General features: G+C 38.8%; 1 protein-coding gene across 1 annotated transcript in view; it reads right to left on the reverse strand.

The window, feature by feature from the left end:
• Window positions 1-16374, reverse strand: part of LOC126183894 (ras-related protein Rab-3) — an 833674-nt gene that overhangs the window by 464948 nt on the left and 352352 nt on the right. The gene's annotated exons all lie outside the window — the stretch shown is intronic.

Here is a 16374-nt window from a genome sequence, read left to right on the forward strand (position 1 = left end):
TTGTCAACTGAACACATGAGATCTTGATGGAAATACAGATGCTAAATGACAGTGCACATGCAATCGATCTTTAGCAGCAGAGGAAAATACTAACGTTTATATGCCTCCCTACTCAGTGGTGTGATCATGTCCGTTCTGATGGTAGCTGGGTGCTGGGTAGCATAAAATACTGCTCCGAATCGACTTGTAAAAATTGGCTGCATGATGAACTTGCACTGGGCAATGCAGCTGTGTGTGTGTGTGTGTGTGTGTGTGTGTGTGTGTGTGTGTGGGAGGAGGGGGGGGGGGAACAGTGCTTCAGGAAAATGCGCGTAGTGCAGAGCTGGCTGGCTACATGGCATTCTGGTGGTGTACAGTCCCTCTATGTTAATTGATGGGTATGCATTAAGACGTGTGCTGGCACATAAATGGATTTAGGACACATGTTATTCCAATGACTTTTCTCTTATCCATCCTGTTAGTTCGACTAGCAGTTTTGGCGGTAAAGTCCCACGTGTTTGGTGTGGATGCCACGTGACAGGGCGAATTATGTTGTTGATAAATGGAACTTTTTTCTTTGATGTAGGTATTGCATTACTGCATAAAGAAGTAAAAGAGCAGCAGTGGTTACGTTTAAAGATATGGCGTGTGGTAAAAGTTGGTCATTCTTTACGGTGGAGTCAAGGGTCCTAATTGTATTATCTTAACATCAGGCAACAAATCATACCAATTTTTTGTGCTGCTCTGCCACCATTTATTATGACTGGTTACATTTAACAAGGATGACATAATTCGAACTTGGAAAGCTTACCAATGTAATCAGTTTTACACACGGGTGTACACAAAGATCTCACTGTCTCACAACAGCAATGTGATTATGAATAACGATAAGATCATGATTGACCGTTTAATGTGGATGATTTCCAATTGCAGAGTAAAAGCATATAATAAAATTGCTGAAACTGACCATGCATTGCTGTGACTCAGTCTGTTTAAATGGAACTGAAAGGACAGAGAAAGCACACAGTTCTAAAATTTTTTGAGACTGTATATATGTCCTACTCTCCTTCTCTCTGTCCCAGACCACTTCCTCCTCCCCCTCTCTTTGTCCATCTCCTCCTTCTTCCTTTTCTCTCTATCCATCGCTTTCTCCCTCTCTCTGTCCACCTTCTCCTCCCACCTTTCTCTACAGCTCCTCTGCCCCCTCTCCCTGTCTGCCTGCTTAGCTGAGTGGTGGCATGCTTGCCTACCATGCTTGCCTACCACGCAGTGAGTCCGGATTCGATTCCCAGCTAGGTTGTAAATTTTCTCCATTTGTAGACTGGGTGTTGTGTCATGTTCCTCCTCCTCCTTATCATCATCAGTGAAGTGCAAGTCGCCCAATGTGGCGTCACCTGAAATAAGACTTGCAGCCCAGCAGCCGATCTTCACCGGATGGGGCCTCCTGGCCAACAATGTCACACGATCACTTCAATTTTTTACCCCCTCTCTCTGTCCATCTTCTCCTATCTGCTCTCTGTGTCTATTTCCCCTCATCCCTCTGCTCATATCCTCTTCACCGCCTCTCTGACCTTGAGCCTTGTTTACTGTTAGTAGTATTCTAATTATAAGCTGACTAGCCAGAAATACAGATTTCCTGTTTTCTGTGAAAACCGTCTATGAGAAAGAAAACAAAACAGCACATTGTTGTGTATAGAATTTATGTTTAAAATATATATAATGAGAAAGAATATATACAAAAGAAACAATTTGCCTAATGTTTACTATTCATGCCTCGTTTATACCACAGAGCACAGCAGAGCATTTTCTTTCTCACAGCTAGGTTTAACAGAAAACCTGTCCATCGTTGTTTACGAAATATATAGTCTATGGCTGAATTTTTAATAGAGTTTCGTTTAAAATTTGGCCCACGAGTGAACAGAGTTATCAGTAGACACGTGTTTGACCATGAGATAGAATGAATAAGTGATTTTTTAAATGCTAACAAACGGTGTTTACAATGTGCTCCCATGTGGTGCCAGTTAATGAATAACTTGTAGAATATCTGCTGTGTGGAGTTTAAGAACACTCTGCAGTTCATCTACCACTATATAGATAAACCGTTCAGCCGAACATGATTATTATTACTATGTTCTGCCTGCTTATAGCTTTAATACAGTACACAATCTCCACCAAATATGTCACAGAAGTGCCACACTGAACCAGGAGAAATATTCTTTTTTTAACACAATACCTACAGACACTGCATCTCCTACGTACGCAATTCCGTATTTCACCATCTCGACAAGTCCCATAATAGTCAATACTTTTAGCAAACACTGATTTAGTAAAAATGTAAGAGTGTGTAGGGACAACTGAGACTTAAGGAAGAGCAAGTTCGGCGGCATATTGTAATGCAAATGCACACACAGGGCACTGAATGGCATATTTCATCGTAGTAATGATTTCGATCTTGATACCTACATCCTAATCCTCTTACAGCAGAGTATAGACCTATAATGGAGAGCAAATGCCTAAAAGAAGTGGAGCAACAGAGCATGAGTAATAAATAATTCAGATAATTTTGAGTACAGTCATTGTGACATTGTGATTAGCTGTTGCTCGAGTGCTGTTTGGGTGAAGACCTACGCTCAATATCAGTCAACTGATTATTTATACTGCCCATGCCTTTTCCTGCAATTACACACTAGGCAGATACATACACATCTGCATGAAGTGCTCAATTTTTTGCGTTGGTACGTTTGCATTTCGATGTATACCACCAGTTTTTTACTAATATCAAGATATGGTACCACTTCACTAGCAGTTTGTTGATTATGACATTACGTCATTATTTTTTATATTGTCAGTGCATTTTACCATGGTGTAACTGTGGCGAATACGCTAGAATAAAATTTGATGCTGGCTGGCATAAAATATTATGCCAGTGTAACACTGGTGCATGCATCATATTTGTGTGTGTGTGTGTGTGTGTGTGTGTGTGTGTGCATGCTGTTATTGGTTGACAGGGTTGAATAATAACAAGAAATTTAGTACATGTTTTATTTACATATGCATATTGTCAATGTACAGTAATAATAAACTAATAGCGCTCATTGTCATACTACATTCCTTTCTGCTTGCTTTGAGTCCAAGTATACGCAGTGTACTGGGTGATCAAAAAGTAAGTATAAATTTGAAAACTGAATAAATCACGGAGTAATGTAGATAGAGAGGTACAAATTGACAAATATGCTTGGAATGACATGGGGTTTTATTAGAACCAAAAAAATACAAAAGTTCAAAAAATGTCCGACAGATGGCGCTTCATCTGATCAGATTAGCAATAATTAGCATAACAAAGTAAGACAAAGCAAAGATGATGTTCTTTACAGGAAATGCTCAATATGTCCACCATCATTCCTCAACAATAGCTGTAGTCGAGGAATAATATTGTGAACAGCACTGTAAAGCATGTCCTGAGTGATAGTGAGGCATTGGCGTCGGATGTTGTCTTTCAGCATCCCTGGAGATGTCGGTCGATCACGATACACTTGCGACTTCAGGTAACCCCAAAGCCAATAATCGTACGGACTGAGGTCTGGGGACCTGGGAGGCCAAGCATCACGAAAGTGGCGGTTGAGCAAACGATCATCACCACACGACACGCGCAAGAGATCTTTCACGCGTCTAGCAATATGGGTTGGTTCTAATAAAACCCCGTGTCATTTCAATCATGTGTGTCAATTTTTGCCTATCTACATTATTCCATGGTTTATTAAGTTTTCAAATTTATAGTGACTTTTTGATCACCTGGTAGATGACTGCTGCTGTTGTTTGTGGAACACCTCCATATCTTGGTCTAGCATCTGATTAGAGCTCTTTGGGCTGCAGACAGCAGCTGCTGTGGCTGTGCGATGACATAGATGAACGACACCAGTTCCGAAAAGCCAGACAGACATCCTGAGGATCTAGCGTGTTGCAGAACACTTCTGTGTGCTTGCCTGTAACAAAAACAAAAAACCTGATTACGAACGTTATTAACTTACCACAACAGGCCAGTGTATCTGTAAAATACACACACATGGAAGCTGTAGCACATCAGCTGCCATATCGGGATTCTACGATGTGTTCATGGAAATTGGTGTGTTTTTGTTATTGATAACCTTATTGTTAAAATAGAAAAGAAATGACAAATACTTACTGTTAGACTTCATTTGTCCATTTCATCGCTGCTGCTGGTGTTATAGCTTCATATTGCATGGATGTATTGACAATCCAACTATAAAAATTAAAATTTCTCGAAAGCGGGAGGGAGAACCTGCCTGAGCTTGCATGCAATGCCCTGAGGCCTCTCGGCATAGTGCCATTGCCTGAGTACCGGATGCTGGTATCAGCGATCCTGTGAATGCTGACGCTGATGTCAATTCCAGAAATACCGATGCTGGTGTCAATGAGTTTCTGCCCAGAACTGGTGATGATCCTGTGCTTATGTGATACTTTTTCTGTATATGAAATCATGATTATTCGATATGACTAGCCTATCACCACATCAAAAAAAGTTTTGCATCACCTCGGTTCCGAGAGTTCCGGAACCTGTATAGAAAACTGGAATAGAGATCAACATAAACGTCATTTCTGCCCTTTTTATTGTTCATGAAAACGAAACATTGCATCTATTACCACCACACATTGAGATCTTCAGAGGTGGTGGTCCAGATTGCTGTACACATCAATACCTCTTATAACCAGTAGCACGTCCTATTGCATTGATGCATGCCTGTATTCTTCGTGGCATACTATCCACAAGTTCATCAAGGCACTGTTCGTACAGATTGTCCCACTCGTCAACGGCGATTCGGCGTAGATACCTCAGAGTGATTGGTGGGTCACGTCGTGCATAAACAGCCCTTTTCAATCTATCACAGGCATGTTCGATAGGATTCATGTCTGGAGAACATGCTGGCCACTCTAGTCGAGCGATGTCGTTATTCCGAAGGAAGTCATTCACAAGATCTGCACGATGGAGGCGCGAATTGTCGTCCATGAAGACGAATGCCTGTCCAATATGTTGCCGATATGGTTGCACTATCGGTCGGAGGATGGCATTCACATATCGTACAGCCGCTACCGCGTCTTCCATGACCACCAACGGCGTACGTCGGCCCCACATAATGGCACCCCAAACCACCAGGGAACCTCCTCCTTGCTGCACTCGCCAGACAGTGTCTCTAAGGCGTTCAACCTGACCGGGTTGCCTCCAAACACGTCTCCGGCGATTGTATGGTTGAAGGCTTATGCGACACTCATAGGTGAAGAGAACGTGATGCCAATCCTGAGCGGTCCGTTCGGCATGTTGTTTCGCCCATCTGTGCCGCGTTGCATTGTGTCGTAGTAGGGAAGATGGATCTTGCCATGTCGGGAGTAAAGTTGCGCGTCATGCAGCCTACTGCGCAAAGTTTGAGTCGTAACACGACGTCCCGTGGCTGCACGAAGGACATTATTCAATATGGTGGCGTTGCTGTCAGGGTTCCTCTGAGCCATAATCCGTAGGTAGCGGTCATCCATTGCAGTAAAGCCCTTGGGCGGCCTGGGCGAGGCATTTCATCGATAGTTCCTGTCTCTCTGTATCTCCTCCATGTCCGAACAACATCGCTTTGATTCACTCCGAGATGCCTGGACACTTCCCTGTTGAGAGCCTTTCCTGGCACAAAGTAACAATGCGGACGCAATCGAACTGCGGTATTGACCGTCTAGGCATGGTTGAACTACAGACAAAACGAGCCGTGTTCCTCCTTCCTGGTGCAATTACTGGAACTGATTGGCTGTCAGATCCCCTCTGGTCTAATAGGCGCTGCTCCTGCATGGTTGTTTACATCTTTAGGCGGGTTTAGTGACATCACATCAGTGCACACTCCTATGCAGAGCAAAAAATTCATTCTGGAAAGACACCGAGGCTGTGGCTAAGCCTTGTCTCCACAATATCCTTTCTTACAGGAGTGCAAGTCCTGCAAGTTTCGCAGAACACATTCCGTCCAGTTTGCAATATAGGATATGAGGTCTGGTGGAAGTAAAGCTGTGAGAATGGATTATGAGTTATGCTTAGGTAGCACGGCTGTCACAACACATGCCTGTGAAAGCCCCCAATGTCAAATCTCAGTTAGGACAAAGTTTTAATCTGCGATGAAGTTCCAACAATTACCATATTTTGAAGCTGAAAGTAACGATGAAATTTGAAAAATGGTGAAGTGAAACAATTTCATTTCTCAATGTAGGCGAGAAACCAGGGAGAAATCACCGTAAGTAAAAAGCAACGTATTCTTAACGAACTGTTTTTTGTGGTTAAAAACAGATCAAACAGTAAATATCTTTAATTACAAACCACTGATGATGCTTTACCTCAACAAAGCAAGATACATCCGGTGGAAAAAGAGATATTTTCTTGTAGTTTCATTGACAGAATGAAAATACCCTCAGGAATTGCAAGAAATATTTCGATTTTCAACTGACATATTTGAGAAAAAAAGAAAAAGAGAAAAGTTAATCAGTATCTAGTTAACAAAGCATTTGACAGTAGGTGACAAACTGTTAACATAGTAAACAATCTTAGTTTACTTAACCCAATTTTATTTTTTAATGCAACAAAATCAAAAGTTATTGAAAGAAAATTTAAAATTATATAGTAGATTGAATTTCAATTTGATTTTTTTGTGATTATAAAATGTTATCAGATTAAAAAAACAACAGGGAACTCATCTGCAGTGGAATGAATGGAAGAGCTTTCATTAAATGGAATAAAAATGAGAAAAAATAAATTCTCTCATGAATGTCAGAATTTCGAACTGGAGAATCTGGATGGAATTCACATCGAATTATTCAATCTCTTAGTATTTGATAAATATGTCCCATGAAGACATTCATCATACACTGAGCAGCCATAAAAAGGAAAAATAAAGAAATTTGTGTTAATGAAAAAAAATTATCAAAGCTATTTCCTGTGGTCTACAAAATCCACATATCATCTTACAGACAAAACTGCAGAGAGAATTACAGAATATATGGGCAATATACTGGATATCGAGCAGAAGTGTGACAAATTTCAATTCCCCTTTACACTTGAAGATATTTCCAAAATCAGAACTAAAATATATCTATTTATGTTCACTCATCTGATGAAAAATCTCAAGTATATCCATTGAAATTAATTAAATCTAAACACAATTAGCTTATCAATCCATTACATTTTAAAGATGAAAATATTTCACATTATTGTTGGATAAAAAAATCTCAACATTAGTTTGAGTGCAGTGAACATGAGACATAAAAGTGAAATTTTAGGTAAAATGTGTTTGATGCAATTCGTTAATAACGAATAATGAGAGAAACACGTTCCAAATTGTTTAGTTAATAAATTTGGATCAGCAGTTAATAATTTATAAATAAGTTTTAAAAATTGTCAACATAAATGCAAGTTCCATTGGTTAATTACGCTAATTTTGAAAGTTTACTTTCAAAAATGGATAATTGCCAGACTCATCGAGAAAAACATATGCTATAAAATATCAAAAACATGAACCAAGTGGTTTTTGTTATTACATTAAATACATGACAGGACATTATAAAAATCCAGTTGTATGTCATGGCCCAAATTGTCATAAAATATTTATCAAATGTGTGAAGAAAGAAGCTTAAGAAATTGGTGATTTATATTCTGAAATTGAGAATTGAAACCACTAATGTCTCAAGAATAAATGAGATGTAATAAATTAAAAACTTTTTCAATGGGTAGATGTAATTACTCACAATAAACAAAAGGCTTCATCATCATTTCTGGAAAAGATATGAGAAAATTATTTAATTTACAACTCAACCATCCAAGTTTTGTACCAATTTATTTACATAATTTCTTAATATATGGTTCTCATTTTTCGTGAAACAACTATGTTATGATAAAGACAAATAGATTTAAAGCCAAATAACGAAGATTTATATATTTAATTTGGTAAAAAAATTGAAAATTGCATTTATTGATACATTTAAGTTCATAGCTCCACATCTCGAAAACTTCCATCAATTTTGAGAAAAGATCAAATGAAAAATATTAGAAACTTTTTCAGAATATTTAGTAAATTTAATAGCCAAAAAGGGGTTTGTCCTTATGGTTATATGGACAGTTGGAAAAATTTTTAAGAAACAGAACTTCCATCAGAAGAAAAATTCTATGATAAATTAAATGAATGTGATATTAATGGGGAAAATTATAAACACAAATCAATTTAAGAAAAATGTTATATAAAAATCATGCTAAATATCATGATTTATATATTAAAACTGATGTTTTGTTGTTATCTGATATTTCCGAAAATTTTAGAAAATCTTGCACAAGGTCTTATGATTTACATCCATCATGGCTTTTATCGCACCAGGTTTATGTTGGGATTCGATTTTGAAAATGAGGGAAGTTAAATTATAATTATTTGGTGGTTATGGTGAGATTGTAAAGACTGAAAAGAATTAAAGGCAGTATATCTCATTGTTGCAAAAGTTATGTTAAAGCAAATAATAAATGTTGGAAAAATTACCACTCACATATGAGGTCAAATTATTTAACATACGTACATACACACACACACACACACAGACACACACAGACACACACAGACACACACACACACACACACACACACACACACATATATATATATATATATATATATATATATATATATATATATATATATATATATATATGCAAATAACTGATATTTTGGAAAGTTGTGGTGAGTTCCTATGTGACCAAATTGCTGAGGTCATTGGTTCCTAGAATACACACTACTTAATCTAAAACTTATGCTAAGGACAACACACATACCCATGTCTGAGGGAGTATTCGAACCTCTGAGGGGGGGAGACACATGAACCATCACAAGATGCCCCAGATCATGCAGCTACCCTGTGTTGCACTATCTAATATGGTTGGGCTATTAGTCAACATTTGACATATGATGGATTTGAATGGGATAATTCAAATAATCTTGATTCTAAAGAAATAAGTGAAGCTGCTGGTAACTCAGAATACGGGTATATTTCTGAAGTAGATTTAGAATATCCAAAAATTTACATGATGCACATAAAGATTTACCTCTGAAAATAAATTGCGCCTGGGGCTAAAGATAAACGTTATTAAAAACACCAAATGACAAAAATATTTTTTAGTTCCCTACAGAAATATTTAACAATATTTGTCTCATGGAATTAAAACACCAAAAGATATATGGTTTTATAATTTAAGAGCAATCTGACTGGTTCAAAAAATATACATATTTTAATAGAGAAATGAGGACAAAAGTGTAAAATGATTTTGTGTAAGATGTCTGCAAGTTAATGAATAACTCTTATTTTGAAAATCAATTGAAAATATAAGCAACAGAGTGGATATAAAATTAGTTTGAATTGAAAAAAAGTGTGAAAACTGTATAGCAAAACAAAATTTCAGTGGAAGAACCACATTTAATGAAAATCATGCTGCAATTCATATGAAAAAGATAAAAATTATGTTCACAAAAAGAATTTATATTGAAATGAGCATAGTCGATTTAACCAAAGAATTAATGTATAATTTTATGAAACCAAAATATGGATATAAAATTTAACTCTGATATCAAGACAGTGGCAGTAACATTTATAATATAGGAAGAGTAGATTTTATGAATGTATGTAGAAAATTCTTAACAGATCTGATACAAGTGATAGAAAAGTACTCTGTAAAATGGAAGATTAAGGTAATGGAATAATGATGGAAGAATTTTGTATGCTTTTGTTATCTGGTGGTACTCAGGAACAAAAATCTAAAGGAGGTAAGAAATATGTTGCAAAAAAAAAAGCTTACTAAACAATAAACTTTAATTTAATAATACTGAATAATATAGAACTATGAATTTAATCAAAACTAATAAAGATGTAAATTATTCTGTTGAGATTAATAAAATAACTTTGAAGTCTACATGATGATAAAACATATGTTTTAGAAAATAATACATTACCATATAGATGCCATAAATTGTTTAATTACATAAAATTTGTACTTAACGTATTTCCAATTTTTATAAAATTCACATTTAATATATTTGTTTTCCACTGAAAAACTAATTAATGACATGTTGTTTTGTCTTACGCTTTATATCCAGCTTTTATGATCATCTTTTTAGCTCTTAACATCACTAAATTTGAAGATCTTATCATAGTTCTCAATATAGAATCCATATGTGATGTTTATCATTTTTGTAGATTTATCAGCTAACACCATGGACATTTCTTTTAAAATATATTCTGTGTAAAAATTTTCTTACTCTTCCAGTACATTGAAGAGACCCATTTATATTGAAAAAAACACTTTATAATACAAAAATTTTTATTTAAATAAAAACATGGGAGAAGTGAAAAAATTAGTTGTTGTTTTACTGAGTTTTCCATTTCCTTATCTATATTTTAAAGAAAAATAGAACTGAAAGTGAGGATACAATTTGAAACTTTAACATCTAGAGTTCATGCTTGAAATTTCACAGTTCCTCTTTGAAATATTTGGGACATATGTGAAAAATCTTTGGAAAAATAATGGAAACATTGGAAATTATGGTGAAAATACTTGAAAAACGTTGAAAAGCCCTTAAAACTTCAAAAATACTTGAAAAAAGGGTAATTTATTCATCGTCTTATATTGGAATATAGAAGTATATAAATGCATGTTCTGGATAATTTTTCCAAAACTGGAAAAAAAGATAGTAGGTTTGAGGATATTCCAAGGAATTTTCTGAATTCAGACGATTTTGGAAAAGTGAGATAGAACATATATTTATACTCTACTAGAGGATACATATACTTGGATTTGTTACTTGAATTGGAGAATCACATAATTCTTTTTCTTTCTTTCTTTTGTATTCATTTGTGTTCAGGTAAGTCTTGATGTGCCCTATTTTGCTTATTTTGTTAGATTTTGTGTGAAAGAGCAATCTGATGGTGACTACCTTTCCTGAACTTGAACCAGCATTCTATGTTAACTTACTCTAGTGCCTTAAGCATTATGGATCTATAGACTGTTGAATTATCATCAGCATTAACTTGTGATTTGAGTGGAGAAATTCCTATGGGATTTTATATCTTTTCAATGGCTTTCTCTTTGTGTCTAGTAAAATGTCCTTTGTTTGGCACAACCTAATGTGTTCATGATTTCACTGCTAGTAACCTGTATCTTGTATTGTGTAGTAAGACTACCTATATGGTACAGTCAAATAAAAACGGGACATATGTAAAAAAGTAGTAATCTCTTCAGTATTTGAAATATAATCCTCATTACTATCAATAAATTTATACCATTGTCAGAAAAGTCAGTGCCTTTTGGAAGAATTTTTGCAGTTTGCCTACAGAATCATGATTTTACCAAGGTGTGCACCTCTTCATCTGAAGTAGTCAGTGGTCACGAATGAATTTCTTCTGGGCTCCAAATCTATGGAAGTCACATGGCGAGACATAGGGGCTGTATAGATGTCGTCGATTTTTGAACAAAGAGGTGCATGTCTGGGTATAATCATGGAGCCATAGACAACATCATTTTTCCATGAAGGCACTGACTGCCTTGTCTCACAGTGGGATAAATGTCTTAAATGATATGGCAATTACTTTTGAAATAGTAAGCAGTCTCCAGAATGAGATTTTCACTCTGCAGCGGAGTGTGCGCTGATATGAAACTTCCTGGCAGATTAAAACTGCCAGGAAGTTTCATATCAGCGCACACTCCGCTGCAGAGTGAAAATCTCATTCTGGAAACATCCCCCAGGCTGTGGCTAAGCCATGTCTCCGCAATATCCTTTCTTTCAGGAGTGCTAGTTCTGCGAGTTTCGCAGGAGAGCTTCTGTAAAGTTTGGAAGGTAGGAGACGAGGTACTGGCAGAAGTGAAGCTGTGAGGACGGGGCGTGAGTCGTGCTTGGGTAGCTCAGATGGTAGAGCACTTGCCCGCGAAAGGCAAAGGTCCCGAGTTCGAATCTCTGTCCGGCACACAGTTTTAATCTGCCAGGAAGTTTCAAAGGTAAAATTATTGTGAGCAGTTTCTAAATACTGTGCGGAGCAGCGTGGCCCGCGTACTGACGTCACGGTCTCAGTTCGTCCTACAGTTCATTGCTTGGAGCGGAGCACTCCAGTCAGGAGGACCATGAGGTGACGTTTCGCCTGCCACTCCTGACGCCCAGTGCGAAGCAGTGCGGGGCCCGCTCGGGAGGCGGGCCGCTTTACACGACTCTGCAGGAAGCAAGCTGGTGGGACAAGGCCATCGCGTGACACGCAACTCCGCACTGTACCGCTATGAGTTGACACAAATCTAGCACTCCGGGGAGCAGCATAGCAGAACGGTCGCTTACCTGAGGCTATGAGTCACTGGGCCACTTGGTTGTCGCCACGGACTGTGCAGGGACCACCCCAGGGTGCTGCTTCCAGTATGCCACGGGCGCTCTTTCAGAAAATGGTTCATATGGCTCTACGCACTATTGGACTTAATATCTGAGGTCCTCAGTCCCCTAGACTTAGAACTACTTAAACCTAAATAACCTAAGGATATCACACACATCCATGCCCGAGGAAGGATTCGAACCTGCGAAAGCAGCGCAGTTCCGGACTGAAGCGCCAAGAAAAGCTCTGCCACAGCGGCCGGCGGCACTCTTGCAGCTGACTGCCTGACGCATAGCAACAAAAGAGCCAGACATGCTGCAGTGAATCAGGTTGGTAATCACGTTTACGGGAAATATTCATTTTGTATTACTCACGTAATTCAACGAACTCATCTTCACTTGTATCATACATTAAATTATGACAACTATGAACTGCGAACGAGGTACCGAGCATAAGACACAATTTATGTGTAGCACCGACAAACTGTAGACAGATATGAACACTACTTTTTGTCTAGCGCCAACGTAGACTAGGTGAAAAGGAACAATGTAATGCCAAGCAAGTGAAAGGACACTGTAATAACGGTCAAGAACGACAACATGTGCAACATTATTGAACGATGTAACGTTATGAGCATCTAGGTAAGCTAATCGGCTGTCCAGAATTGCAACGAAGGAGGTACGACTGAACGCTAACAGGCCAGCGGTTGAGGGTGGGCCGCAGCGGCCGCTCCAGGCCATTCCGGGACGAGACCAGATGTGGTTAAATCCCCCCCAAAAAAGGAACTGGACAATGGTCGCTCGCTTAGCAGAATGCGGAATGACCAGCAATGGTGGACTCTGAGACAAGCTGAAAGATGGTGTCTTACAGCACTTTGAGAGTCTGTAGTAATTTACAGTCAAGTTTTAAATGCAAGTCTGAGTACATGGGCGATTTCAGAAAAATGAGGCGCATGTAATGACACATCAGTAAAACCGAATTCTTTAACACAACAAAAGTTAACATTTCACAGTGAATAAACGTTTACACAATGAACCTCTGAATTAACAACTTTTAATCGCTTCATGCGATTTTAACATGCGATAACTCAGATGATAGACTCGCTCTTAGCTATCATCCCTGAAAGCTACACGTCTGTATCTATTTCATTTATTGATTTACGATCTCTTTCGTATCCTTTTCATTAGCCAAATGATTGTCACAACATCGCATTCTCCTCGTTTAAGCAGAAAATGAATACAGTACCAGTACCCCATATCTTGTCATGCTTGCATTTTTTATTTAATGAACAACTTACTAATTGGCCAGTGACTTTATTTAAATGTCGATTCCAAGTGCTATTAAAAAACTGTGCTAATTTAATAGTCCTCAGTCCCATGTGTTAGCGGACAACACAATTCAAAAGAGAACCAAAAGACGCTTCTATTAAGAAGGCATAAATAATTACACTGAAGTGCCAAAGAAACTGGTATAAGCATGCGTATTCAAATACAGAGATATGTAAATAGGCAGAGCACAGAACTGCGGTCAGCAACGCCTATATAAGGCAACAAGAGTCTGCGCAGATGTTAGATCGGTTGCTGCTGCTACAATGGTTACTAATCAAGATTTAAGTAAGTTTTAACATGATGTCCCATACGACCATTTCGCGAATGTACCGTGAATATCAGGAATCCGGTAAAACATCAAATCTCCGACATCGCAGTGGGCAGAAAAAGATCCTGCAAGAACGGGACCAAAGCCGACTGAAGAGAATCTCTCAAGATGACAGACGTGCAGCCCTCCCTCAAATTGCTGCAGATTTCAATGTTGGACCATCAACAAGTGTCAGCGTGCGAACCATTCAATGAAACATCATCGATATGGGCTTTCGGAGCCGAGGGCCCACTCGTCTACCCTTGATGACTGCAAGACACAAAGCTTTAGACCTCGCCTGGACCCTTTAACATCGACACTGGACGGTTGATGACTGGAAACATGTTGTTTGGCCGGACGAGTCTCGTTTCAAATTGCATCAAGCGAATGGACGTGTACCGGTGTGGACACAACCTCATGAATCCATGGACCCTGCATGTCAACAGGGGACTGTTCAAGCTGGAGGAGGCTCTGTAATGGTATGGGACGTGTGCAGCTGGTGTGATATGGGACCTATGATACGTCTAGATCCGACTCTGACAGGTGACACGTATGTAAGCAGCCTGTCTGATCGCCTGCATCCATTACTGTCCATTGTGCATTCCGACAGACTTGGGCAATTCCAGCAGGACAATGCGACACCCAACACGTCCTGAATTGCTACAGAATGGCTCCAGTAACACTCTTCTGAGTTTAAACACTTCCGCTGGCCACCAGAGTCCCCAGAAATGAACATTATTCAGCATATATGGGATGCATTGTGATGTGCTGTTCAGAAGATATCTCCACCCCTTCATACTCTTACGGATTTACAGGCAGCCCTCCAGCATTCATGGCGTCAATTCCCTGCGTCACTACTTCAGACATTAGTCGAGGTCATGTCACGCCGTGTTGCGGCATTTGTGTGTGCTCGCAGGGGCCCTACACGATATTAGGGAGGTGTACCAGTTTCTTTGGCTCTTCAGTGTATTTAAATAATAATTGGAATCCGTTTTCAGTTAACGTGAGCACATTTGCCAAAGAATACTGCCATGTTTACTATTGGACAAACCTTTATTTATAATTATTGTAAATTATCTAAGTGTGTCAGAATGTTTATACCATTTCTTTATTTAAATATCGTTGTAATATATTAGTTTAGTCCGGGAACTACTCAAGATGAGTCAAATCATGTATAGAACGATGTATTTTTGGTGTGGATGGCCTGCAGCCAATGGAAAAGCGGGGAAGCCGAACACTGCGGGATTCAAGTACAAACTGGGACCTTTCGAGTGGAGAGCTCAATGGGGCGATACTAGACACTTTATACCGAGTTCTTGAGGGAGACATCCCTGCCTGCAGTAACGTGCGTGATTCGATCGTGGAGGTGTTTGATTCTGGGCAGTGAACGGCCGCTATCATACTACTGAAGGGACGTTATAATTCGAGACGTCTGAAAGTGCTCGAGAGTATGACTAACTTTTTCCGTTTGTCATACGGAATTGCGCATAGACTGAGTATGAGTTACTGTTGCGCGTGTTAATTTGTGAATCATCAATTTGAACACTGAACTGTTTTGAGCTGGTGAATCTTTCGTGTATTGTAATCACGAAATGGACTTTTCGCGAGTCTTTAATGACTATTTAGTTTGGTGATTTAGCTACCATTCTCGCAACGCTCTGAACGTACCGTTACTGCATTTGATAAGGGTATTTTCTCTCTGTATTTAACTGAATACACTAGGACCACTTCCCATTTATTTGAGATGTCCTTTCTTAAATAAACATCATTCAACATAATTCTCTTTCTCCTATATCAATTACAGATGTTGAGAGTAGAATCCTCGTTATTAAATTATTTATTGTATTATGTATTTCTGTGTATTTTATTAACTCGCAATTCTAGCCAATGCATAGACTATCTGATGCAGGATCACAGCTACAGGTTATTATTTGCAGTGAATAAGCCGCGGGACATGAAAGCAGACGTGCGCGGCTCGACCCTGTGACTACATCGAGCTATTCCTTTTAACGCAGCCGTGCATAGCCCCGTAACCTAATGTACGAGTAACTGCAGGTAAAAGCGCAACTGCTTGCTCGTATGGGATGCTGTTAGGAAGAGCAGCTACACTCAGCAGTAACCGTTAGTTACTGTCGCGAAGACTGAACATTTGCAAATAAAATAATCTTGTATACAGCTGAAACAATCAAGAACAGTGGTGACCAAGTCTTAGTCTTGAACAGTTTTAATGAAGATGGGATGTGGTCATAAACGATACAAATATCTGATTGAGCGAATGTAGGCTGATGCATGACGAGAAGATGGCAGGAGAAAGTTTGTGCTGAGGTGAATCTTGCAGACTCA

This window comes from Schistocerca cancellata, chromosome 4 (genome assembly GCF_023864275.1).
Source record: "Schistocerca cancellata isolate TAMUIC-IGC-003103 chromosome 4, iqSchCanc2.1, whole genome shotgun sequence".
Classification (NCBI taxonomy): Eukaryota; Metazoa; Arthropoda; class Insecta; order Orthoptera; family Acrididae; genus Schistocerca; species Schistocerca cancellata.